Genomic DNA, 24,822 nt, shown 5'->3' on the forward strand with positions numbered 1-24,822 from the left:
GTTATACATTATGATTAATTGACAAGTAAACTCTATTTGGGAGAGGAATTGCCAAGAAGAATACACCAGTTAATGGTGACTGACAGTTAACTGCCAAGCTTAATTTAAATTTGAAACCAGCTAATTTGACTGTTACTTTTTGGAAATGCATTGCCCAAAGAAGTGATAAAGTCTGTTTTTTTTCCATTGAAATAAGTACAGTGCATGTACGTATTTTTCTACTTACAAAGTACAGGGCCCTGTGTATTCACATACGGAGCTTCCAGGAAACACAAGTATGCCATTCTGTGAGCTGACCAATAATCCTAAATTGTTTTCCTTGTAATTCTTTGCACACTCAGAATTATCCAGCAAATGTTGTCCAATTCCAGAATCACATCTAATGCTGGTCATGGTGTTATAAGTTATGAAAGCATGAACTGATTAAATATAGTCAGTATCTTGCTAACTGCAAATGGTCAAAAGAAAGTGTTTTTAATTTGATTTATTGTAGTCACGTGAACCTAAGTATAGTGAAAAGCTTTGTCAGCAAGCAGTACGGGCAGATCATTGTAAGCAAAGACATACAGATCATAGGGTGCTTAGACAGAGCGAGGCATACAGGTTACATTGCATAGGACATGCACAAAGCAAGATTAATACTAACAAGATCAACATTTATTTGAAGTGTACCATGGTTGAAAGGCATTAGGCTGTCGTTTTTCGTGTAAGCATAACATCAAGTCCCAGCATGTACACTTATTGCACCCAACTCTATAACATAAAGTCATTGAGTTTTTACAGTATGCAAGAAGGTCCTTCGGCCCATCATATCCATGCTGGACATCAAGCATGTATCTATTCTAATTCCAATTTCTAGCACTTGGCCTATAGTTTTGTATGCTGTGGTGCTTCAAGTGTTCACCTAAATGCTTCTTTAATGCCTTGGCAGTTCCTGCCTCTACCATCCTTTTAGGCAGTGAGTTCCAGAGATTGACCACCTTCTGGATGAAAATGCTTTCCTCAAACCCCCCCTAAACGTCCTGCTCTTTAAATTAAAACTCTGCCACTCTAAAAAGGTGAAAAGTTAATCTCTATCAACTCATATACCTATGTACTTTATAACTTTGTACACCTCATTTAGCACTCCCTGCACACTTCCCGGCCTTCTCTACTCCAGAGAAAGCAACCCCACTCTATGTAGTTTCATCGATGAATCACTCCAGTGTAGGCAGCATCCTTGTGAACGTTCTCTGCACTTCCTCTTGTGCATTTGCATCCTTTCTATAGTGTGGCAACCAGAATTCCACACATTACTCTAGCATGGCCTAACTAATTTTATATTCAGCTCCATCATAACCTCCTTAGTCTTGTATTTAATCAATGGGTTAATAAACGCAGGTATTCCACATTCCTTCTTAATCACTTTTCCAACCTTCCCTGCTGTCTTCAAAAATGTAAGGGCCTTCTCATCTTTTCTCTCAAGCCTTGCACTATTTCCAAATTGTTAGATTTCTCATTTGGCATCTATTATTGAATGACCATAAATTTCTTCCACGAAAAGATTGGAAACAATGTAACATTTTCTGATTATGCCCTGTTGCAATTCATCTGCTGCTGGAACTCTCGTCCATCTGTTTATGATGTGTATATTTGACTTATCTAATGTTCTCCTGATCACATTCCCAACTCCAATCTTTCATAAACCTGAAGACATCAAAACTCTTGTCTGTATCCTCACATGAACCAAGTCCCATGTTCACTGGCCCACACTGGTAGGTAGCTATAGAATGCCTCAGTTTTAAAATTCTCCTTGTTTTTCGATCCCTCCATAGACTTTCCCATTTCTAGTTCTGTGATCTCTTCCATCCCAAAACCCTTTGAATTCTCTGAGTTCCTCTAATTCCTGGCCTAGTGTGCATCCCAGATTTCAGTTTGACATTATTAGTTCCACTATTGGCAACTGATAAAGCTCTTAGCCTTGATATTTCCTCCTTAAATTTCTGAAAGTCTGCCGTAAGCCCTCGTTTAAGATACTCCTTAAGACTACATCTTTGATCAAGCTTTTGACCATCTACCTTAATATCTGTTTTAAGTGGCTTGATATGTTTTGGGTTCAGTACACTCCAGTACAAAGACGTGGAACAGTTTTGTACATTAAGCCTGTTTTTTGGCTGCAAGTCTTGTTGTTTGTACCTCATTTTCCAGAAGCTACAAGCAGAGCATGTCCTGTGTGTGGCAGAGTCTGCAGATTGTGCATTGGCCTTCTCAGTCACCTGAGAACCCATCAAAGCAGAGTGGAAATGTCATCCTCATCCTCAATCCTGAGGTCCTGCCAAAGAGGTTGTTTGCTTTCTAAATGTCAGACTGGCACTCGCTTTTGATTTACTGTTTTTCAAACTGAATAGTTTTTTATTATTAATTTGTGCTACGTAGGCATCTCTGGCCAGCATTTATTGCTGGTCCGTTGAGAAGGTGGTGGTGAACTGTCTTCTTGAATCAATGTAGTCCACGTTGACCTCCAATGCCATTAAGGACGGAATTCCAGGATTTTGACCCAGTGACAGTTAAGGAATCATAGAATACCTACAGTGTAAAAGCAGACTATTCAGCTCATTTAGTCTATACTGACCCTGCAAAGACCATCTCCCCACCCACTCACACCGTATCCTTGTTACCCTGCATTTCCCATGGCTAATCCACATATTATGCACATCCCTGGACACTACGGGCAATTTAACATGGTCAATCCATCTAACCTGCACATGTTTGGTCTGTGGGAGTAAACCAGAGCACCCAAGGAAACTCATACAGACATGGGAAGAATGTGCAAACTTCACACAAACTGTTGCCTGAGGTTGAAATCTGACCTGGGTCTCTGGTGCTGTGAGGCAGCAGTGCTAATCACTGAGCCACTGTGCCGCACTGAAATGGCAATATATTGCAAAGTCAGGATGGTGAATGACTTTGGAGGGAAATCTGCAGGAGTTGATGTATGTATCTGTAGTCCTTATCCTTCTGGAAGAAAATGGTGGTGGGCTTGGAAGGTGCTGTCTAAAGATTTTTGGTGAATTTTTGCACTACATCTTGCAGATAGTACACAGTGCTGCTGCTGAGTGTTGGTGTTGGAGGAACAGCCGGAGCCGCAAATGATATTGAACATTGTACAATCATTAGCAAACTTCCTCATCTCTGACTGTATTTTTATGAAACATCTTTCACAGGAGCGTAAATCATCCAAAATCTGATCCCATTCTACGCGGAGAGATCCTCAGGCAAGAGGTTGTTTTTAAGCACAGCCTTTAAGGAGAGAGGGAGATTGAGAGTGATAGAGAAATAGAGAAGGTTAGGGTGACCTTATGGCACAAGGTACAGCTACCTATGGTGGAGTGAAGGAGGAGGGAGTGAGATTGTGTAGGACAACAGCACTGGACAAATGCAGAAATTGTGAAAGATTGCATGGGCAAGATTGATTGAAATAGAGAGGGGATAGCTCTTGAAGGAATATTAAAACGAGGATGATAATTTTAAATTCTATAAAAACAACCATACCAATTAGCGCGGGAAATTGGAAATTTCACACCATCCATCCCCTAAACCATACCTTCATCTCTGAAAATTTCATCAGGGAATGTGTCCAAAGGCACAACGGGATCCTGGAATCAAACGTATTCAGCAAACATTCGTAATTAATTTGCCACCGAAGAAAAATGCACATTAAAATTAATGATGTTGTTCTCACTGCTGAATTTTGCAACAAAAATGCTTTTATTGAAAATAAAAATATTTGAATCAAGGATAACTGTCAAGGTATACACAACTTGTGTAGACACATTGTTCCAGACTTCTCTGCAAGGATTGGGGATTTTGATTTATGAAATGAAAGGTGGGCATTTATATAAGAACATGGCAAACTGCCTCAGCACCAAAATACAATGAATCATGATCATTGAAGCAGAAACGGTCATATTCGAACAGCAACAAAACACTGAAGGCTTTATCAGCCCATAGTTTTCATCCATCAAATTATTCAAAACAGTTTAACTGTCAAGTTTTATTGAGGAAGGTGTACAAAATGATTGTGTATTAGAACCAAATTATTGCTATTTGTTTCATCCATTGTCTTTCCTTTATAGTCTTGAGGCAGGATAAGATTATTATTATGATGACTTTCTGTGAAAGATAGCAGTTTTTCATATTTACATGACATGTTCAATGTCATAGAATTTTAAGGCACAGAAAAAAAATCACTTGGCAAGCATCATCAACATCAACCACTGCTCATATTCTCCCTATAGCACTGGATCAATCCCTAACTAACCTGCTGCCTCACTCTCTCCCTATAGCCTCAATCCACAGACTAATGCCACTGCCCACCTCCTGTTTGTAACCCTGATTCAATCCCTGAATAAACATGGCATGTGTAGCCAACTGGATGAATTTCTTTGCACAAATATAAATAAAAGGAAATGATATGATAGCAATTGCAGACACAATAGACAGGCTTTTCCAGACCTGTCCAGAAATTTTAAAATGGGAGGCAGGGAGGCATAATTGTGAGAGAGGCAATAATTCAGTTTCCTGATAGTGATTTAAAGTTTTACTGCTAAATTCTCAGAACCTTGCAGGAGATTAGCATTCAAGATCCTATTTTGTGTCGTTAGCATGTCATGAATATTGATCAATATGCCAACCCACTAGTGGGTTGTGCAATCAATTTTAGCCAAAACCGGGAAAAAAAACTTCTGTTCACAAAACTATCTGTTATATGAAACATCTGCCTGGCATCATAGACTGTTCCTCCAAGCTCCTTGTCAATCTTCAATCTACCTTTGCCCCCTGAGAAAGAGGACGTAGCTACCATCAGCGAAACTTGATGTGCAGGAGAAGGCCAGCTGTTAAAGATTGGGGCAGCACACTCTCTTTGATGCAATCATCCTCAAGAGAAGCAGAATTTGGTTTCACTATCGGGAGGGAGGTTGCAAAGAATCTGGAAAACTTTCCCAGAGGCTTCACAGAGTATGGATACACACCCCACAGTCATCAGCAGTTCAGCGAATTTGCTTACCACCACCTTCTCAAGGGCAGTTAAGGACAGGCAATAATTGTTGGCCTCGCCATGGACTCCCACATTCCAGGACTGAATTTTAAAAATATATTTTCAGATTTTCACAATTACGCATAAAGCAATCGGTTTTGAAAGATGGTTTTGAAAGATTTATTAACAGGCGAAATAGCTGCACAACCTGACAGCATTTTGAGTTGGCTGGTTGATCAACCTGAACCGCACTCCCCCAAACTTCACGAATTTCAAAACATTATACCTGCATCACTGCTGATTTACTGTGACCTAATCTTGTTTTGTGCAAATATCGCTGGAGAATAGGGCAATCCAAAGATCCATGTGGAAGTCTCTACATGCTACATTGAAAACTTAGTGCAAGGACAACTAGTATCAGAGATAATGGGAACTGCAGATGCTGGAGAATTCCAAGATAATAAAGTCTTCCCTGGACTGACCTATCCCCTCCCTACCTCCCCACCTATACTCTCTCCACCTATCTTCTTTACTGTCCATCTTTGGTCCGCCTCCCCCTCTCTCCCTATTTATTCCAGTTCCCTCTCCCCATCCCCCTCTCTGATGAAGGGTCTAGGCCCGAAACGTCAGCTTTTGTGCTCCTGAGATGCTGCTTGGCCTGCTGTGTTCATCCAGCCTCACATTTTATTATCTTGCAAGGACAACTACACTGGTTGGTTCTGAAGTATATTGTTCTAGGTAACTGACCCAACTACATTCCTCGTGGCTACCTCTGTAAATTTTATTTCATCCATTTACCAATATTTAAATCCCATTAACCACTATTGATATGGAGTTGAATTTGAATGTGAACGCATATCCTCTCAACACAAACGTGGAACATTAATCCTGTGACATAGTCAATGGCCATATCACCCTCAATCCTCACCTGTAATCCAATAAGGATCATGGCTGGTCTTTAGCATCAACTCTTGCCCTCAGAATTTATATAAATGATACGAATGAAGGATCAGAAGGAATTGTTGCAAAATTCACTGATTACACAAAGATAGTAGGAATGTAAGTTGTGAAGAGGACAGTAGGAGGCTTCAAAAGCATACTGACAGCTTATAAGAGTAGGTTAAAAAAAATCAGACGTGCAAAAATGTGAGGTTGTCCACTTTGGCATGAAAAATAGAAAAGCTACATAGCATAAACATAGAGAAAGGTAACAAAAACCTGAGGCACAATGAATCTAGATATAAGTATGCAGATGCAGTTAATTATAAAGATGTCTAATGGAACATTATCATTCATTACAAGGGACATTAGAACTGGGAGCAGGAGTAAGCATTTCTGCCCTGTGCATCTCCACCTCCATCTTATGAGAGCATGGCCTCAACTCCACTAACTCACCAATTCTCCATTATGCTTCAACCCATTACTAATAAAGACCAGCCTGTCCGCTCCTTAAATGTACTCAGTGTCCCAGACTCAGATGTACTTTGGTGCAGTGATTTCCACAGATTCACGACCCTTTGAAAGAAGTAATTTCTCCCCATCTCTCTTTTAAATCTGTTACCCATTATCATAAAATCATCAGTTTTCATTCTAGATTGCCCCACAGGAGGAAACATTCACTGTACATCTACTTTGTCTTAAATACTTCAATGGGATCTCCTCTCATTCCTCTAAAATACAGAAAGTATTGGCCTAAATTGCTCAATCTCTCATCGTAAGAGCTCTGGGAATCAATCTAGTGGCTCACTGACCTGTCTTCAATGCAACTATATCACACCTCAAGTAAGGGAACCAAAATTATACACAGTACTCCAGGTAAGGTCTCACTGATGCCTTGTACAGTTCTAATAATGCTTCTCTGCTTTCATGTTCAATTCTTTAAGCAATAAATCCCAACATTCCATTTGTCTTCTTTATCACCTGCTGTTCTTGCATACTCATGTTCTGTGATTCATGCACAATGACACCCAACTCCCTCTGTAGTGAAGCACTCTGTAGTTTCTCTCTATTTAGATAATAATTTGCCTTTCTATTCCACTGATCAAAATTGATAACCTCATACATATTCATAGTAAACACCATCTGTGAAATTTTGGTGAATTCACCTAATCTATCCATATCTATTTGTATATTTGTTATTGGTTCATTGCAACTTGCTTTCCCATCTATTTTAGTCATCTGAATATAGCTATAGTACCTTCCATCCCTGTACTCAAGTCATTACAATGGAGCTTGAGGACCAAGTGCTGCGCACCCCTCCAGCTACTTCTTACCAACTAGAAAAAGACTCATTTATCCTGACTATCTGCTTTTTGTTGATTAGCCAATCCTCCCCTCCTCCTCTCTTCACTTTTCCTTCTCATTTCTTAATCTTCTCTGCACTACTTTATTTTCTTCCATTTTCTTTGCTCTACTTCCTTCCTCTACTTTATTTTGTTTAATTCATTCACGTGCTGAGGACGTTACTGACTAGGCTGAATTTATTGCCTATTCCCAATTGCCCAGAGGGCTGTTAAGAGTCAACCACATTGCTGTGGGTCTGGAGTCACACTTGGCCCAGCCAGGTGAAGATGGCAGTTTCCTTCCCTAATGGACGTTGGTGAACCAAATGAGTTTTTCTGACAGTCAGCAATGATTTCACGGTCATCATTAGACTTTTTTTTTAATCTAAATATTCATTGAAGTTAAATTCAACGATCTGCCATGGTAGAAGTTGAACCCAGATCCCCAGAACATTATCTGGCTCTTTAGGTTAACAGTGCAGTGATGATACCACGAGGCTATCGCCTCACTTGAGTCTGTACTTTCCTCCCTCCTGTCTCTACTTTCTCACCTCCTACTTTGTCCTCTTGTCTGTTCCCCTATCTTCTCTTTTCTTGCAATCGTGAAGATTTCCTCGACAGTTTAACTTTTAAAGGAGCTAATATAGCTTTGAATGCATATTGGCACTGCCCTACTGCACCCTACTTACAGATCCCTTAAACACTTCTCTCCAAAACATTCAATAATCCTTCAGTTCCATTAACACTTCTATAAAACTAACCTCCCATTCAAATGAGGAATCATCACACCCTTACACCCTTTTAACTCTAACTGTCCCATATTTTAATCTATGCTTTGATTTTTTTGACATGAGCAACAAATTGCCCCAATCCATTTTATTAACTCACTTCATGGTCTTGACAACTTCAATGAGATCACCTTGAAATCTATTCCTTTCCAATAAAAACATGCCCAGCTTCCAATATAAACCCAACCACAGAATTGTACAATCTCCAAACGCCTATCGCATTTCACAGCTAGGCACAGCCAAGCATAACAGTTTTATCCAAGATACTCCTCCCTCATGTATCATTCCCCAAAATACTTCTTTTTAAATGCTGAGCCCATCAAATGGAGTAAAACGTCTGCCAGATTTTACTTCGGAATTTTAACTTCATCTGTTCAAGCCTTTTTGTAGACTGAATTGCAGAGGATCCTTGTTCTGGAAACCTGTTTTCATCGAGCTGCAGGTTAATTTAGTGGATGGATGTGAGGGACAATATTTTCCAAGTATAGCAGTTGCTTTAAAATCTGTCATTCCCAGGATATGAACATTGCTGGAGAGCCCAATACTTATGCCCATCCCTAATTGCCCTCGAGAAAGCCCTTGTGGAGCTTTATCTTGAGCTGCTGATACCTGGTGAGTGACTGTTTAAGAGTGCAGTTAACAGTCAGCCACTCACAGAGTTGGAGCTGCACATCGAACAGGGATGGCAGATTTCTCTCCCCAAAGGACAGGAGTGAACCCGACAGTACTTTTACAAAATCAGGCAGCTGCATTTTCAACAACAAAATCAGAAATTATTGAAAAAATTCAGCAGGTCTGGCAGCATCTGTGGAGGGAAAGCACAGTTAACGTTTCTGGACCTGAATTTCTGATTTTGTTTTTGTTTCTGATTCCCAGCAACCGCAGTTCTTTTTTTTTTGTTTCGCTGCATTTTCAATGTTACAGGCAGCAATCATCTTAAAATTCCGCTGACAGCAGATTGAATGGAGATTACAAAGCATCCTACAGTGCTGTTTGTCCTCATGGTCATTTGACTGATACATTGAGATGCATACTGAAAGCTCCAGTACGCTAGTTGTTCCAGAAAACTGAATCAGTGTTTGCAGAAATGCTTTCCTGGCACTGCTGTGATTAGTTTTGGATTTCAAACCCTGCAGAAACATTTTTTCTTCCCTGATTAGATGAGGAATTATTTGTGTACATTCCCAATCAGCCAGAAATGACCCGTGACTGAAGATTTTGGCCTGATTCCCAAGAATTGGAACCTGCCAAGCCTCCGTTGCTGATATCACTGCTGGGGTAACCATCGTTGGGTTATTCTGGTAAAAGCTTAAAAACAGATGCTGCGTGGGTGCTGTGTTAATAAGACCCGTCTGTCTGAAAGGCAGGAGTTGGCGTACAGTTGTTGTTCAAGTTGTTGGTGACCAGAACCTGACCTTTCCTGCATTGCTTGAGTAAACCATGTGAAGGGTTAACAGTCAGTGCTGAATATTCCTGTAGCTGTTTGTGAGGCTGTTCACAGCCACTCCCAGTAATGCTCTAGAACGTGACAGGGCCCAGAATGGCTCAAGGACTGACGGAGAAGGTTCACATATTCTTGATATAGTTCAGGAGGCCCTGGTGGAGGAAGGATGTCCTGTACCTACAAATGGGAATGAACCTCCCTCAGCCTCACATGCCTCTCCCCTTCAGAAACTGATGCGAAACATGGGCACAACCTTCACTGCCTCTCAAGACCTCTTCTTGACCTCCTTCAAGACTTCTCAGCACTCAACAGAGTGTTGAGAATTATCCTCAGGCTCTTTAAACCAAACCTTCCCATCAAGAATTTTCTTGAAGATGTCTAAACCAATGAAGAAGAAATTAAGCCCTGTGCAAGGCAAGAGGTTTGGGGTTTTGTGTTCACAAATGGCCAAAATTGTGAAATACAATATCAGTATCGCAGGGTTCTGGATCAGAATTTAATTTTCAAATTGTTAACGTGTGAGCCTCTGGCTGGGCCAGCATTTATTGTCCATCCGAAATTGTCCTGAAGCAAGGTTGGTGGTGAGCTGCTAGGGAGGGAGGTCCAGGATTTTGATCTGGTGTCAGTGAATGACCTGCAATCTCATGACAAGTCATGATGTTGTTTGGCTTGAAGGGCAAATGCCAGATGGTGGTGTTCACATTGTATCTCCAATCCTTCTCCTTCTCGGTGATAGAGACTGAGCGTTTGGAAGTGGCTATCTAAGGAGCCTTGGTGACTTGCTGCAGTGCATCTTGTAGATGGTACACACTGCTGTTGCTGTGAATCATGGTGAAAGTACTAAATGTTTGTGAATGTGCTGCTACGCAAGCCAGCTGCTGTGTGCTGAATGGTATCAAGCTTCTTGAGTGTTGTTGAAGTTGCAGTCATCTGGGCAAATGGGGAGTATTCCATCACACTCCTGACTTGTGCCTTGTAGCTAATGGACCGGCTTTGGAGAGTCAGGAGGTGAGTTACTTGCTACAGGAATCCTAGCCTCTGAACTGCTCTTGTAGCTATAGTATTTAATTGGCTTGTCCAGTTCAGTTTCTGGTCAATGCTAACGTCCAGGATGCTTGATGTTGGAGGATTCCGTGTTGGTAATACCACTGAATGTCAAGGGGATATCTTGTTGGGAATGGTCATTGCCTGCTATTTTTCCCTCCTTTAAGAGGCATAAAAGCAAATACATTTACATATGCTGTATTCATTCTGCGAATGCAAGTTTTCCTTTAATGCAATGAAATAATACAAAGTGCTTTGAGTGATGATCAAACAAAAATTGATGCTAAGCTAAAGGTGGACCTATCAGGGCCTTGAGCCCGTAGTGATCCAGACCGTATGGCTCTCAACCTTTGCTCAGTCTTGGAGTGTCCATGGTTCAATGATTAAATGTCCAGTCTGTGAAGGAAAATAGAAATCTTGGTTTCTATGTTAAAATGAATATTTTTGAAGATTGCTATTCCTATTTCTTCATACATTTCAACATGTCCCATAGTATTCCTAGCCGATGAGGTATTGTGAAGTGTGGTTCATGTTGTAATTAAGAAACATGACACCAGGTTAGATACAGTAATCACCTGTACACACCAATGATGGAGTGGACTGGAACCAGGGATTGGATTGTAGTCAGGGTCAGCTGAAAGCAAGGATCAGGATTTAAGAAGTAGGTGTGGGCTCTAGTCAAGCACAGTGACCTGTAATTAGGTGGTGTTAATGAATTTAAAAAGTGGGAGCGTGTGCTAAACAGGAGTGGTTTATTGCAGTGGAAGGAAGGGATTTCAATGTGCCAGAAGAACTGGTTTGTCAAGTAGTTATTATTATTAATCTGTTGTGAGGACAGTGTTGTTTTATTTTGTTTCAGAGATAGTAAGAGCTGCAGATGCTGGAGAATCTGACATAACAAGGTGTAGAGCTAGATGAACACAACGGGCCAAGCAGGACCATCATAGGAACAGGAGAGCTGATGTTTCGGGCACAGACCCTTCTTCAGAAATGGCATCAATGTGGACTTCACAAGTTTCAAAATCTCCTCTGCCACTACCGCATCCCAAAACCAGCCCAGCTCGTCCCCGCCTCCCCAACCTGTCCTTCCTCCCACCTATCCCCTCCTCCCATCTCAAGTCCCACCCCCATCTCCTACCTACTAACCTCATCCCGTCCCTTTGACCTGTCCCTCCTCCCTGGACTGACTTATCTCCTCCCACCTCCCCACCTACACTCACCTTTACTGGCTCCATCCCCGTCTCTTTGACCAGTCTGCCTCCTCTCCACCTATCTCCTCCTTTATCCAACTTCTATCCGCCTCTCCCTCTCTCCCTATTTATTTCAAAACACCATTCGCCTACCCCATTTCTGAAGCAGGGTCTAGGCCCAAAACATAAACGTTCTTGTTTTATTTTGTGTTTTCTTTTAAAAAGTGCTGTGCACTGACAGGAATATCATAGAAACCCTACAGTGTAGAAACAGGCACTATGGCCCAACTAGTCCACAGAGCATCCCACCCACAGCCATCCTTCTATAACCCACCTAATCTACACATCCCTGAACTCTGTAGGCAATTTAGCATGACCAATCCACCTAGCCTGCACACCTCTAGACTGTGGTATGAAACTGGAGGACCCAGCGGAAACTCATGCAGACACGGGGAGGATGTACAAACTCCACAGAGACAGTCACCCAAGAGTGGAATTGAACCCAAGTTCCTGGCACTATGAGACAGTAGTGCCAACCACTGAGCCATCATGCCACCCAGAAAGAGCTGTTTTAAAACCAGTGTTTGAAAGTGTGGCTACAGTTTTGAAATTCAGTAACCTGATGCCAGGTACTGTGTAAACAAATAATTGAAGTTTGAGTTGCAAATGATTTGTGACCAAAGGGTACACCGTTACCTCCTTCATTGACTAAAAGGAGAATGATCTATGGACCAGTGACCAGTGATTTATGATAAAGTCCTTTGCTTGTGAGCAACTGTATGATTGATTCTCAGCTCATTGAACAGCTTGGAACTGGCAACAAGTTACAAAGACAGAGAGAGAGAGAGAGAGGAGATCAGTTCTTCCCCAGCGCAGGAGTAATCTGTCTGTTCTCTTCAGTCAAAACTCACTGTAAACCAGAACAAAACCAAATCATCTTCCCTGCAAAATTTGTTACAAGCTTTGACTTTTAACTGATAAACCAGGGTAAACCTGCTACCTTGTGTCTCTTGCAAACCAGTGGTAGCATCCAGAGAAAGATGATTAAAGCTATGTACTGATCAGCAGAAGAGTGATAAAGATCATCCTAGTAACAGAATCTAAGATCAAAGACCACTGAACTATCTTTCCAGTCTCTTCCCCTCTGCCCATAAGGTATTTAATCCTGTCTGTTTGTAAATCTGAGGGTGTGTAAGCAAGATTTACAAGGGGTTTGAATTTTAATTAATAGTCTTACGTATTAATGGTTTATAACTGGTTTACCTGCAGTCAGTCTAACTACTTCTAATATAAAATAATCCATCTTCAGTGTAGAAACCTGGTTCATACTTTATTACACATTGAGTAAATTGGAGAACTTTTGAGGTACTTTATAAAATGTTTAACTTCTATGACAACTGGCTACCCCAGTGAGTTAGAACACTCTTCAAACACATTACAATCCAGGTCTGAGATGGGACTTGAACGCAAACTTTTTGGTCTAGGGCTTAGAATGTTACCGCAGTGCTACAAGACCCAAAATACTGTTTAGTATGCTATGTCTAGTTCAACTATGAATAAATTTGAAAATTATTTATTTGAAATAATTTGTTTACTATATAACTTTTTAAAACTCTGACATGATACCACCTCGTCCCATGCAATCTATGGCTTTATTATAGCTGCAAGCAATTTATTGGGGGTTCAGAGGGAGAACGAGAGCGCGAAGGGGCACTTTTCAGTTTCACTATTTGGTACTGAGACATGTGCATTATTGGAAACACATGAACTCGTTACCTCACAAGAGATTCCTTGGAGTGGCTCCAGATCCCTATTTATACAACACCAGTTCCACAAACATCCAGACTCTGATGCCCCACAGAGTGAGAGGGAGTTGCTGAAATGTGTAGTCTTCCTGAAGCTAAAGGTTACCACAACATTAGCCTACTGAATTGAAAACTGTTCACCCCAATAGCAGGGTCACAGTGATAGTGATGATGGATAAATTCTGAAAGCTGAATCATATTCATGGTTTGGATCATCAGTTGTCACCGCAGTTTTCAGCATTATCAATCAGACTGAGTGCTGCGTTGGGAAGAAATTGACTGAGCACGGGAACTCAAACCATGCAGAGAAATTGAGGCACCAAAATAATTTTGGACACATACCAGATTTGCTCAATAAAGAGTGCAAAGTAACTGCCAACAGGAATACTCCATTTCTCCCCCAAACATTGCTGAGAGAGCAGTTCATTGTAAACTCAAACGGTGTTTCAGCTTTGTAATCAGCACAGAATCACAGACCTGTTCAGTGCAGCAGGAGACCATTTGGCCCAACATTTCTGTCCTTGTTCTCTCAGCATTCTAACTTACTGTCACTCTCCTGCCTTTCCCTTGTAATCCTGCACTTTGTTTCTATTCAAAGTACCATCCAATGCCATCTTGCTGCGTCATTTCAACCTGCCTCCACCACACTTCAGGCAGTGCATTCAAAACCCTAATTATCTATGTGAAGAATGTTCTTTTCTTGTTTGAGCTTGCAAAACGCTTTAAAACTGTACCCTCTGATTCTCAGTCGGTTTATGAGTGGGGAAAAGTCTCTCCATACCCAATCTTTCCAGACGCCAAACGATTTTAAAAACATTTACCAAGTCTCCTCTTGGCCTTCTCATCTCCAAGGAAAACAGCCTCAACTCCTCCTATCTTTCAGTTCTGATGACCATAGCAACAGGAGAAGGCTATTCAGCCCCTCTGACCATTCTGTTGAAGCCATTTACACACCTTTGTTCCATGTTGCTTGATAGTCCTGCCCAAGTGAAATTTACAGATCTCAGTCTTGAATGGTCCAATTGATGCCAACAATCACAGCCTTTTTATGGGGAGAGAATTTAGAATTTCCATTGTGTTGAGTGTGAATAATTACTTCCTGTGTTCACTCCTCAACAGCCTAACTCTAATTTTAAAATTTTACTTCCTCGTTCTGATTTCCCGACCATGATGAACAGCATTTGACATCCGTTCAAGCAGAACCTAAAATAAAAGCTAAATTTTGTGGATTCTGGAAATCGGAAATAAAACTAAAAAATGCTGGAGAAGCTCAACAATTAAGGAGAGAAGCACAGTTAATGATTCACATCCGTTCTGACTCTTGCATGATATTGCGTGAACTGTGTTTCTCTCTCACAGTTTACCTAACCTGTCCTCTTCACTGAACCTTTAAACCCTGATATCATTCTGGAGAGCCTGCGCAGCTCTCACTCTGAAACTGACATCTCCTCTCTGTGATGGATGTGTTCAGAATGATACTCTAGATGGGTCTGACCAAAAGTTTGGATATTTGAAGCATCACTGCCTCATCTCTGTCGTTGAAGTAAAGGTCACCATCTCATGAGCTTTCAGTCTAATGGGAAAACAAAAGAGCCTAACTCCTGAGTGTGTGACCTTTCAAGTTTTTTTCAAGTTTTCATTTTCACTTCAGATACTTTGAACACCTTCAAGACAGCTAAAGTTGCACTTGGCAAATCTCTTTGAGGAGTGAACAGAGGTGATGTGGTGTCCATAGATTTCAGGAAAGAAAACTATTTACAAGGTGCCACAGCAGAGGAGAGGGGGTGGGGAGGGATGGATACATAGAATTTGGTGACTGAAACCAACTTGATCCACAGTCACACGTTTCTTGATTATGGTTCCTGGATAATGAGCAAGAACACAAGAATTGGCTGATTTACTGCCCTCTCCCTGACTGGAGTTGCTGAGTCTAATTAAATTGCCCAGCTATCATTGACATTTGCAAAGTAGGCACAGAATTTGACAACTTCAGTTAGATCTACTAATCCTTCTGTTTTTGTTTAACATATTTTCATAGTCTGCTTGTTCAGAGATGTATTAACATTAGCTCTGGAGCAAAGAAAAGAACAAGGAAAATTACAGCACAGGAACAGGCCCTTTGGCCCTCCGAGCCTGCGCTATTCCAGATCCTCTATCTAAACCTGTTGCCTATTTTCCAAGGATCTGTATCCCTCTGCTCCCTGCCCATTCATGTATCGGTCTAGATACATCTAAAACGATGCTGTCATGTCCGCTCTACCACCTCCGCTGGCAATGCGTTCCAGGCACCCATTACTCTCTGTGTAAAGAACTTTCCACACATATCTCCCTTAAACTATTTCCCTCTCACCTTGAAATCGTGACCCCTAGTAATTGAGTCCCCCACTCTGGGAAAAAGCTTCTTGCTTTCCAACCTGTCTATACCTCTAATGATTTTATAGACCGCAATCAGATCCCCCCTTCAACCTCCATGTTTATAATGTAAATAATCCCAATCTACTCAATCTCTGTTCGGTAGATTAGCAGGTGGGACTTGAATCCAAGCCTCCCAGTCCAATGGTCAGGATGTAACCACTACACCACAAGAGGCTCTCTCCCCACCCATCCTCCTTATATGATTGTTGCAGTGATTGCTAAGTCCTGAAGAAGCAGAAGCAAGCAAATCTTTACCTACGAATACTCATTCACCTGAAACCGAAAAAGATAATAGAATGCCTCAGCTCATATGTAGACAAATAGAATTTGATTGATCAGCGGTTATAAAGCATGTCTAGACTTTGAAGACCAGGCACTATCTGAAAGATAACAGAAATTATTTATGCACTGTCACTGTTTTGTAAATTGAATTAGAATTAGCTTTACCGTCAAATGTACTCACGTGAGTACAGTGAAAAGTTTACAGGTCGCCACTTCCAGCACCATCTTAGGTATATGGTACAGATTCTTAAATACAAATTCTTACAGTAAACATTAGAAAAATAGAAAACTTAAGAAGCCCAGCAATAAATTAGAAAAATAAGAGTTAAGAACAATGATCCTTCTAACCCAGACCGTGTCAGGCTTTACCTCAAGAAATGCCAGGAGTCCTAGTCCATGCTGAGGCTGGTGGTCTGGGTAATAGATCAAAGAGTCCCTACAGTGTGGAAGTAAGCCATTTAGGCTATTGAGTCAATGACCCTCCGAAGTGCATCCCGTGCAGACCATCAGCTACCCCTGTAACCTTGCATTCCCCATGGCCAACCCACCTAGTCTACACATCTCTGAACACTATGGGCAATTTAGCATGGCTAATCCACCTAATCTGTACATCTTTGGACTGTGGGAGGAAACCAGAGCACCTGGAGGAAACCCATCCAAACAGAGGGAGAATGTGCAAACTCTACACAGTTGCCCAAGGCTGGAATCAAACCTGGGTTTCTGGGGCTGTGAGGCAGCAGTACTAACCACCGAGCCACCAGTCCCCCCCACTCCCCACTCCTGCTGGGTCCATACTAAGGCTGCGAGTCTGGGTCCTCGCCGAGACCAGGAGTCTGGGTCCACGTCGAGGCCAGGAGACTGGGTCCATGCCAAGGCCAGGAGTCTGGGTCCATGCTGAGACCGGGAGGGGGGTGGAGCCTGGGTCCATGGTGAGACCGTGGGGAGTCTGGGTCCACGCTGAGGCTGGGGGGAGTCTGGGTCCACTCTGAGACCAGGAGCCTGGGTCCACACTGAGACTGGGAGCCTGAGTCCACAGTGAAACCCTGGGGAATCTGGGTCCACACTGAGACTGGGGGTTTGGGTCCACGGTGAGACCGTGGGGAATCTGGTTCCACGGTGAGACCGGGAGTCAGCATTGGCTTTCACCCCGGCTGTCACCGCTGCCGTCATGGGACAGGAGGCAAAAAAAAATGAAAAAATACATGAAAAGAGAGAGAAAGAAAATAAATGGATTGAGAGGACTCGCTCTGGCTGAGGGATCCTGCTCCACTGCCATCTTGGAAATGTGATGTGGGTATCAGAGAGTATACTGGCTAACAGTGTCAGTGGATCATGCTGTCATTTACAAATCAACTCAGATATATAGAATTATTGATTCATCTTTCTACTTCATTTCATGTCTTTTTTCTTTGCTCTTATCTGAACAACACTCAGACATGGTGCAAATTAGGCTTTCAGTTCATGCTGTAGCAGTTTAATGGAAATGCAGTGCCTAAGGCATCCTTCCATACTGTAACCATTCTGTGATGAAGAATGGAACCATAAAAGTGCAGTTGTGAGTATGAGAAGATGTTACCAGCTGGGGTATAGATTGTAGGGAAGGCCTTATCAGTTAGAGTGCAGCTTGTGTGAGGGCATTGAAAGCTGGGGTTTAACTGGTGTGCTTCAGTTTTGTGTAGGCAGGTGCCTGAATTTCTCAACTGTTCGTGGATGTGCTTTGATCTAATATTTGACAATCAGTTTGAAGTAATAGAGATTACTATTACTGTTGGCAACAAAAGAGACCCTTCAGCCCATCATGTCTGTACTGATCATCAATCACCTGTCTACTCTGGTCCCATTTTCCAGCACTTGCAACATGACCTTGTACACTATGATGGTTCAAGTGTTCATCTAAATACTTGAAAGTTGTATCTCTATGACCTTTTTTTCAGCAGTGAGTTCCAGATACACATCACTCTGTAGGTGAAAAAAATGTTTCCTCAAATCTCCTCTTAAAAATGTATCTTTCTTCTGAACAATACTCTCCTCACTTCACACTTGTTATCTTGGACTCTCCTCACCTGACCTCCCCACTCTCCTAACCCCTCATTCCCAATCCCATCAGCTCCCTCCCCTTCTCCTTCAACCATGCCCACCCCTCCCTGAAATTGTCAACAGCCTTAAGTGCTGTTCTTGTACTCATTGGCCTCAAATGTCATTGATCCTTTATCTAATGGGAGGGTTTAACACACCCAGATGGATTCAGCATACTTTCCAGTAATGACGCCTTACACTTATAATTTTACATTACTCATTGTACTGTGCCAATTCCACATCTGAAATTATTCAGCCAGAACTTCACTCGACTCTCCTCTAGTAGCAGAATTTTAAAAAACTGAGTTGATATCAAGGTAATTTGAGTTGACGGGAGGAGTTTGGGAGGTGCTCCTCATTCACCCTTTCCCTGTGCATAGATTACAGCCAACAGTTTCCTTCACACTGAGATTGCCCTTTGGGCAGGAGCTGTGGTATAGACAATGGGTAACTTTTCTCACAAGCTTGTTAACCCATTCAGAGAAGCCAGATAAATGCATCAGCTAAAATCCCAGATTCCTTTTTATGTTCCATTTCTAACCCAGGGTTCATTGTATAGTGATCAGGAGCAGGATAGCTAGCTGATTTCTACTCTCTATCTTTCTCTAACCCAGTGGTCATAGAAATCAGGAAGAGTAACGCTGGCTGATTTTCCCTCTGTCTGACGAGGGTTCACTAGCCTGTGATCAGGAGCATGAGCTCTGCCAGATTTCTGTCCCCTCCAACCCGGAAGCCACTAGACAAAGATCAGGAACGGGAGCTGTGGCTGATATCCTAGACTCTATTCAAAGCAGTTTATCTGGTTGTCAAATGAATTTCTGATTATTAAAAAACAAGGAAATCAAACCTTGACCCTTGTTTGAGTTTAGCTACTCAAAAGAGCAGATTGAATATGTAGTTAGTGTGAACTCAGTGTATATGCTCTGTAATCAGGTGTGTACAGACTATGTTTCTAGTATGACTTTCCCATCAGCCTTCATCTCCTCTAAGCCAAACAGCTCCAACTTCTCCAATCTTCCCTCATAACTGAAGTTTCTCATCCCTAGAACTGTTTTCATAATTCCCTTCTGCAATCTCTCCAATACATACACAACTTTTATGAAGTGTGGTGCCCAGAACTGCGTACATAACTCCAAATGAAATCTAACCCTTTAGAGAATAAAAGCCAAAAGAACTGCGGATGCTGTAAATCAGGAACAACAACAAAGTTGCTGGAAAAATTCAGCAGGTCTCGCAGCAGTGGTGAAGGAGAAAACAGAGTTAACGTTTCAGGTCCGGTGACCCTTCCTCAGAACTGATGGTGGCTGGGAAAACATCAGTTTATATGCAGAAAATAACGAGGTGGGTGGGGTAGGGAGTAAATGACAGGATAGAGCCCAAAGAGAGAGAGAGAGAGACAGTTGGACAGACAAAGGAGTTGCTAACGATCGGGCTAGGAGGGTGAATAGTTGTTAATGGGGACTGTTAGTGACCAACAGCAGGGGGTGTGTAATGGCAGGCTATGTGGTTACACATGGTAGCCCTTTAGAGGTTCAGCTTAATCTCCTTGCTCTTACGCTCTATACCCATATTAGTGAAGCCTAGAATGCCTACAAGTCTACGAACAGCTGTCTCAACCTGTCCTGCCACCTTAGTGACTTACGTGCATAGACACACAGGTTTCTCTGCTCTTGTATGTTCTTTGGAATAGTACACTTTATTTTGTACTGTCTCTCCATTTTCCTTCTACAAAAATGTATCACCTTACACTCCACCAACATGTCAATGATCTTTTTGAAGTCATGCACTGTCTTCCTCATGGTTTACAATTGTCCCAAAGTTTGTGTCATCTGCAAACTTTGAAATTTGTCCCCTACACAAAAAGATCCAGATCATGTATATATCAGATAGCCCCAACAATTGTAGACTTTAGTGCTGGGAAACTTAGAGAAATAGTTATTTGAGATTGAATGGACTTGTTAAGGGAAAACTATGCCTAACTAATTAGCTGGAATTTTTTAAATTGGCAGCAAAGGGGTTTAACGTAAGTTTGATGTACGTAGACTTCCAAAAGGCATATGAATAAGGTGCCTCTTAGCAGACGTGTAATGAAAGTGAAACATAATGAAGTAAAAGAACAGTGCTAATGTGCATACAAAATTGGCTGAGGGATAGGGAACAGAGTGCAATTTTTTGGATATGGATGAAGGTTTGAAATGCAGTTTCTCATGAGTCAGCAGTGGGATCCAGCACTAAAGTCTGCAATTGATAGGCCTATCCTCACACCCTAATCTAGATGAAATAAAAAGATTTTTGCTAGTGCCTCTGCAATTTCTACTCTCACTTCCTTTAATATCCTTGGATGTATCTCATCCGGCCCCAGCATCTCATCAAATTTAATCATCAACAGCTCATCCAATGTCTCATCAACAATTTTAACCCCTTCTTGTGACTGAGTTTTGACAGCATATGTCTCGTGGATAAAGACAGCTGCAAGGTATTCATTCTTAGCCATGCCACTTGCCTCCTTGAGTAAAGCTACTTTTTGATCCTAATCAGTCTCTCTCCTTGTACCGTCTTTTTACTACTGATGTGCTTATAGAAAACTTTGTGATTCCCCATTATGTTGGCGAGTCTTTTTTTATAATCCCTCTTTGCTTTTCCTATTTACTTTTTCACCTCCCATCCCTGAATTTGTTTGCCCTTCTTCTCCCATTTGTGAGAATATACTTTGCCTGCATTCAAGCTATGTTCTAGAACATAGAACATAGAACAGTACAGCACAGAACAGGCCCTTCAGCCCACAATGTTGTGCCGACCATTGATCCTCATGTATGCACCCTCAAATTTCTGTGACCATATGCATGTCCAGCAGTCTCTTAAATGACCCCAATGACCTTGCTTCCACAACTGCTGCTGGCAACGCATTCCATGCTGTCACAACTCTCTGCGTAAAGAACCTGCCTCTGACATCCCCTCTATACTTTCCACCAACCAGCTTAAAACTATGACCCCTCGTGCTAGCCATTTCTGCCCTGGGAAATAGTCTCTGGCTATCGACTCTATCTATGCCTCTCATTATCTTGTATACCTCAATTAGGTCCCCTCTCCTCCTCCTTTTCTCCAATGAAAAGAGACCGAGCTCAGTCAACCTCTCTTCATAAGATAAGCCCTCCAGTCCAGGCAGCATCCTGGTAAACCTCCTCTGAACCCTCTCCAAAGCATCCACATCTTTCCTATAATAGGGCGCCCAGAACTGGACGCAGTATTCCAAGTGCGGTCTAACCAAAGTTTTATAGAGCTGCAACAAGATCTCACGACTCTTAAACTCAATCCCCCTGTTAATGAAAGCCAAAACACCATATGCTTTCTTAACAACCCTGTCCACTTGGGTGGCCATTTTAAGGGATCTATGTATCTGCACACCAAGATCCCTCTGTTCCTCCACGCTGCCAAGAATCCTATCCTTAATCCTGTACTCAGCTTTCAAATTCGACCTTCCAAAATGCATCACCTCGCATTTATCCAGGTTGAACTCCATCTGCCACCTCTCAGCCCATCTCTGCATCTTGTCAATGTCCCGCTGCAGCCTACAACAGCCCTCTACACTGTCAACGACACCTCCGACCTTTGTGTCGTCTGCAAACTTGCTGACCCATCCTTCAATTCCCTCGTCCAAGTCATTAATAAAAATTACAAACAGTAGAGGCCCAAGGACAGAGCCCTGTGGAACCCCACTCACCACTGACTTCCAGGCAGAATATTTTCCTTCTACTACCACTCGCTGTCTTCTGTTGGCCAGCCAATTCTGTATCCAAGCAGCTAAGTTCCCCTGTATCCCATTCCTCCTGACCTTCTGAATGAGCCTTCCATGGGGAACCTTATCAAATGCCTTACTGAAGTCCATATACACCACATCCACAGCTCGACCCTCTAGTCACAAATCCTCTTTGAAGATAGCCTGTTTCTGTGAGTAATTCAAGTATTATGAGTTCAAAAGTACTTCTTACTCAATTTTCTGTCTAGCTCCCTAAGTTCCAATTGCAGGACCACAGCTCCCTTCCCGCGTATGTTGTTAGTATCAATGTCAGCCAGAACTTTTAGTTGTTTGCCTCCCTCCAAAAGAATATCGTATTGTTGTTCTGTGACATCCTCGCTCCAGGAAAATAACACACCATTCTGAAATCATGTTGACATCCTCAGAAATGCCGATCTGTTCCCTCACTAAAGAAATCCCTATCAATACTGCCCACCCATCGGTACTGCCCACCTGCTTTTCTTCCTCCCCTCCTATCCAGCTGGGATACCCATCATATCAAAGGTTTAGCTCTTGTTGCACTCCTTCAAAGATCCATTGCACTCCCCAGTATCCACAACAGGAAGCTGATTTGTGAGCGGGATCTCTGGGGAGTCCTGCAGTTCTTGCCTGTGTCTCTTGGACTGCCAACCAGTCACTCATTTTCTATCTAAGATAAAGTGTGAAGCTGGATGAACACAGCAGGCCAAGCAGCACCTCAGGAGCACAAAAGCTGACGTTTCAGGCCTAGACCCTTCATCAGAGAGAGCTCTCTGATGAAGGGTCTAGGCCCGAAACATCAGCTTTTGTGCTCCTGAGATGCTGCTTGGCTTGCTGTGTTCATCCAGCTTCACACTTTATTATCTTGGATTCTCCAGCATCTGCAGTTCCCATTATCACTCATTTTCTATCTGTCTGCTTTCCCCGACTTGTGGTGTGATCACTTCACTGAACTTGCTTTCCATGTAGCCCTCTACCTCACCGACGCATGTCAATGATTCTAGTCGCAACTTGAACTCTGAAACCCAGCACTCCAGCTTGTGCAGCCATGGATACTGCACGAAAAGTTGAAGGTAGCAAACTGCAATGCATCACTGAAGTCCGTGTGCTTTAGGTAGATCCACAATGCTATTAAAGAGAGAATTCCAGGATTTTGACCCAGCAACACTGCAGGAATGGTGATATATTTTGAAGCCAAGTTGGTGAGTGGCTTGGAAAGGGAACTTGCAAATAACAGTATTCCCATGTTGTTGTCTTCTGGAAATTGATACATTCCCTATCCACTGTTTTTGTTGCTTAAATTTGCACATGGATTAGATATAACTTTTCTTTAATTCATTCATGGTTTGCTGGCTTGGCCAATGTTTATTGTTTTTTGCTGAAGTTGAGGATCAAGTGTAAACAGAAATTGAGGACAAACCCCTTCAGATATTGGAAGCAATGCTGCCACGTCTCTCTGTCTCGCACGCGCGCACACACACACACACGCACACACACACACACACACACACACACACAATATATGCACACAAATTATAATATGAAACTACCTCATGCCCACATTTAAGACCATAGAGAAATGCAGGTAACCAAGCATCTGAGAATCAGTGAGCCATCAATTGAATGGAACAATGTCACTGTGATGAAAAACAAAAGGATGCTGCATGCAGAATCACCAGCCGGGGTACACTGCCTCCTCTGGACAGCAGGAGGTAATGCCACAGTGCCTTGGACAGCTGCTGAAAGTGAGGAAGGATGGAGGGTTTTGAAAAAGCAGTCAAAATAGGAAATCCTTCTGTGCAGAATGGCATGGGGTGTTGTGTGCAGGGGTGATTTCTGAGAGACAACTCAGGTTGTGGCTGAGGTTCCTGAAGGACATTTCAGAGTCTTATGCCAATGAAAGATTCCAAGCAACTTGGAGGGTTGTTCAGACAGGGATGTTCCATATGCCTGAGCCATCTCAACACTTCGAGGGCATTGGGGCTGAGCATCATTAAATTCCTCAATGTGAGTTGGATGCAGTCAGAGACGTATGTCATGCAGGCTTTTCGAGTGATATCCAGACCACTCCCCAACCATCCACTCTGTTCCCCTGGGCAGCAGACCACAAGATGTACGATCAGAAGTAGGCCATTCAGGACATGGAGTCTGCTCCACCATTCAGTGAGATCATGGATGACCCGATAATCTTAAACTCCATTTTCCTGCTTTTTCTCTGTATCCGTTGATTCCCTTATTGATTAAAAAATTATCTCAGCCTTCAAAATGCTGAATAGCTCAGTCTGAACTGCCCTTTGCAGTAAAAAAATTCCACAGATTCACTATCCTATGTGAGGAAGACTGCTCTTGTGACCCCTTACTCTGAGATAACCCTCTGGTGCTAGACTCTCCAACCTTTCCACATCTATCCTGTTGAGCCCTCTAAAAATTATGGATGTTTCAATAAGGTCACTTCTAATTCTTCTAAATTCCAATGAGCATAGGGCTGCTGTACACATTTTTCCCTCATAAGATCATACCTGACATCAACTTAGTGAACCTTCTCTGGACTGCTTCCAATGCCGGTAAAACTTTCCTTAGATCAGGGACCCAGCTGTGATCTGACCAGTGCCTTGTATAGTTTTGGCAACACCTCCCTATTTTTATACTTCATTGCCTTTTGAAATGAAGGCTAATAACGCATTTGCCTTCCCTCTTTCCTGCT

General features: G+C 42.3%; 1 protein-coding gene across 8 annotated transcripts in view; it reads left to right on the forward strand.

Annotated features, from left to right (window-relative positions):
* Positions 1 to 24,822, forward strand: part of lpp (LIM domain containing preferred translocation partner in lipoma) — a 371,701-nt gene that overhangs the window by 324,207 nt on the left and 22,672 nt on the right. The window lies entirely within an intron of this gene.

The sequence above is a fragment of the Stegostoma tigrinum genome, chromosome 14 (genome assembly GCF_030684315.1).
Source record: "Stegostoma tigrinum isolate sSteTig4 chromosome 14, sSteTig4.hap1, whole genome shotgun sequence".
Lineage (NCBI taxonomy): Eukaryota > Metazoa > Chordata > Chondrichthyes > Orectolobiformes > Stegostomatidae > Stegostoma > Stegostoma tigrinum.